The sequence below is a fragment of the Tupaia chinensis genome, unplaced genomic scaffold (assembly GCF_000334495.1).
Source record: "Tupaia chinensis unplaced genomic scaffold, TupChi_1.0 Scaffold000277_1, whole genome shotgun sequence".
Lineage (NCBI taxonomy): Eukaryota > Metazoa > Chordata > Mammalia > Scandentia > Tupaiidae > Tupaia > Tupaia belangeri.
The window spans coordinates 89,010-93,368 of NW_006159760.1; positions in this window are offsets into that span (position 1 = coordinate 89,010).

Consider the following 4,359-nt stretch of genomic DNA (forward strand, 5'->3'; position numbering starts at 1 on the left):
GATGGAAGAATGAATATAGATAGTAAACTATTAAGGAGTGGATAAAACTGTAGACTATGCAGCTCAGTTAGATATGCAGAAAAGCTCTTTCTTTTAAAATAATTTTTATTTATAGAGAAATTTTTGCTATAGGGGCTCACCAGAAAGACAAAGAGATACAGAGTGAGAGAAAGTGAGAAATCACCCACCAGGGGGAATGGCCACATTGGAATCCTTTCTCCTCCACTCTCCTTTTGAGATTTCAGGCATGTATGCACCTGTGCCCACCTTGAGTTTCAAGTCACCAGGTCCAGGACTCAAACTGTGGGCATCCATGTGGGAGTCCAGTGATGTAACCACACCATCTGCTGGCTCTCAAAAAAAACATTTGATATGATTGTGTTTATGTCTCATGAGTAGCACTACAGAGAAGAACCTGAAGGATCAATGTTCTGTTTTCATGTGAATTCATTGATGTATGACTGTTTTCATCAACATATTCTATTTATTCTTTCATCCCATGTCTATACATCTCACACGATCCAGTCAACAATAAGATAGAAACTGATCAAATAGTACATTAACAGTAAAGTATACCTGAGCAACTTCAAATGCCTTCCTAAAATGCAAAAACCACATGCCATATTAGATATATTCTTTTAATATTTATTATCTTATTAATTTTTGCAGAATTATGAACTTAGTATAACATGATTTATTGGCTATAATCTCATGCTGCTTGTTTTCCATGATTCCATTATCTTTGTTCTGAATTATGACTTTATTCATTATTTGTCTTTCATTTCAATAAATAATTAGATTTACTTCACTGCAAGTCTACAGGGTCATTTATTCCAAATGACTTCTTCAAAAAATTATATATAGATTTATTGTCCTACAATTATGTTATTAACCTATCTTTTTTTTTTTACATAAACCAAAATTTCAAAGAAGGTCATACGACACTTACAATATCTGTTATTTGTTACTTTCAGATAAAAAAATGTTATTTGTGCTTATCAGGCTTTTTATTTTTAATTTAATTAATTTATTTATCTTTGGTTTGTTGTAAGGCATGTATATCCACTGAGGAGAGACAGAAGGACAGAAGGAGAGAAGCAGAAAGCGCCTCCCAGAGGAGATGGCCGTGCCACAGTCCCTTCTCTTCCATTTCCCTCTGAAGACTTTGGCACAGGCACCCATTGTGTTTCTCAAGTCCAGGACTCAAATCATGCAGTCAGTTACCCCAACCACCTCATCACCAACTGGCCCCTATCTGGCTTTTTCTGACTTTCATTCTTGAAATATTTCTTTATAGATCTAGGAGACTACTCTGAGAATATAAAGACTTTGGTAACTGATTAGATAAATGAGACAATATAGTTTTAAATAAAATAAAATAATGTTAATATCACATATGCTGTTTCTCCTTCTTCTTCTCCTCATTGTTCAGTTGTATATTCAAACCAGATCACATGTGAAATAATTTCTTCTGTGTGCGTGTGTGTGTTTATTGCTAGAGGGTGTGTGCACTTACCAGAGAGACAGAGACAGAGAGGGACAAATAACCCCTCAATGGGGTGCAGTCACATCACATCACTTCTCCATTTCTCCATCCTGTCAGGATTTAGAGCACACCTGTGCAAGTATTTGGAATGTTTCTCAAGCTGCCAGGCCAGGATTCGAACTTCAGTCGGCCACGTGGGGTTTGCATTCTTTAAAACACTAAACAGCAGGGCTATTCCATGAAATCTCTTTGAAACATCCTTTGTATGTCACTTTATTTATTTATTTATTTTATTTTCCACATGGAATCTGATACACGAGCATTAAAATTAGAAGCTGACAAAATCAAGATCAGAAGATAACACATGTATAAAACCTTTACAGAATTACAAAGATTGGCAAGAACAAAAACAGATGATATTGCATAAAGGACCTACCCATAAAACAAATTCATTCCAAACCCTTAACAGTATGGACAAATGCTCTTTTAAACTTAAGTGTGTAAAACAGAGAGTTGAGTCAAGACATGATGCCACTGATTATGGAAACATTAACACTGATAATTATATCGGTTGACTATTCCAGAGATGGAAAGAAGCTTAGAGATGATCAAGTTTTAGCCCTTCACTTTACAGACAAATAACTTTCTTGATTTGTGTCTTAGAGTTTCCTCTAAGGAACATGATGAGATGCTTTTCATGCAACACAGTCCTACCAGGTGCCGATGTGAGTTTTGGTTGATGGAATGCCAAACCCCTCTAGAGTACATTACCAAAGGTGACACACTTTGGGTCATCAGAACCGCCTTTTCCTAAGGTAGTTCAGGTAGTAGATAGTCTTTGGATTCTACCATTAATGAAAAAATGGAGCCTAACAAAGACTATAATGTTCCTGAAATAATATACATTGGAGAATATTCTTTTACCTTGTGGAGACTGTTTAACACACTTAAACTAGAGATTTCAAAAAATTCATGAAATATACGTATTATGATGAAACTATGCATAGATTTCTAATGTTTTTGCACCCAAATAAGTTCATACTTCGATTCCATTTTCCACAAATATTTTGAAGTCTTCTAGTGTACTGCTTGTCATGTGCAGGAACTGTTATAATGACTTACAAATCTTTACTCATATAATCCTCAAAACAAATCTGCAAGGTAGGTATTAATATCACCATAGCAATTTGGCAGATGAAGAAACTGAGGCCACAGGAGATAAATAACTAATACATGGCAGACCTGTGATGATACAGCACCGTTAGACGGATACCCAAGTGCCCCTGCTGGTGGATGCTGGAGTTGCCTCTATAGATCTGTCCAACACTACCCTCTGTCTCTCTTGGAAATGAACTGATGGCCAGAGGAGATAAAAAGCCTGAGGACATTATCTCATGTCTTTGTACCCGTGTGAACATATCTACTGGTACAAAGTTTCTCAAACATGCCTATTCATATCTCCAGCCCCAGCTAATCTAATTGGGCTTTTCCCAATCCTTCCCCCAACTCAATGCTGGTTATTAACAAGTAGCAAAATGCCATGAAAGGTTTTTCTCTAAATTCAGTCATAAACTTAAAAATGCTAGAGAACATAGACAGTGATTTCATGATCGCTAGCACGTAGATTAATTAGCTCATACTTCACTCACTGTGAGAGATGCATTTACACTTGCAAAAATGCTCTCCATTAGACTCTGAGATCCTGAAGTGTAAGGATTATTTATATATTTATTAATGTGTTTTTTTTTTTTGAGAGATTTTTGCTATAAGGCACATGTAGTGGAGAGACAGAAACAGAAAGCGAGAAATAACCTTACCATGGAGGATGGTCACACTGCAAACCCTTGTCTTCCATTTTCCTGGGATTTGGGGCCGGCCACACAAACACCCCAGTATGAGTTTTAAGTTACTGGGTCCAGGATTCAAACCATGGTCGACTACATGGGAGTCCAGCAATGTAACCGTTATGCCATCTGTCGGTTCCAGAGTGATTGATTTATTAATATTTGTATTCTAAGGACATAGCAAAGTGACTCATATCAAATAGATGGTGCTGAACTGCCTGATGGAAGAAAGAAAAGAAGGATTGAAAGAAGGAAGGAAGGAATTATTAACATCTTTGCTAACAGTTATAATTCCTGCATTGATGGGAGCGGTTTTCCTATTTACTTTTAGAATTTTTCAAAATTCCCTTTTTTACTACTGGTACTTTCAAATAAACAATTGGTCATATAGGTAATGAATGCGTTCTTATTGTTAGGTCACATATTCTATTAAGACACAGTACTGCCAAAAATATTTTGACTCTATTCATTTAGTTGCAGAGAATTCTTTGTTTAATGTTTGCTAAACTGGAATATCTTTCTATCAATCAAGATGGGAATAGCTTAATATTAACAGAATACCAGTGATCACACTGTTATACACATGGAAGAGAATAAAGGTGAATTCTTGAAAGCTCTATTTCATTGCTTCTCAAAAAAAATAAAAGAAAAAATAAAAGAAAATACTTGCAGAAAGCAGTAACATTTTTCACTCTTGGGACCAGCAGATGGCGCGGTGGTTAAGGCGCTGGAAACTCCCACATGGCCCACCACGGTTTGCGTCCTGGACCTGGTGGCTTGCTTTCTCACTTTCTCTCTTTCTCTCTTTCTCTCTCTCTCTCTCTGTGTGTGTGTGTGTGTGTGTGTGTGTGGTCAAATTAAAACAAATGAATAAATTAATAAATAAAAAAAATTTTCACTCGTTGTACAGTTTCCACAAATACATAGGTGAAGCTCTAGTTTGTGGTCCCCATGTTTTGGTCTGATTCTCTATTTGCATCACTAGCAATGCAGATGTCATTAGCCACTGAATAACCTCAGCTTAACCAC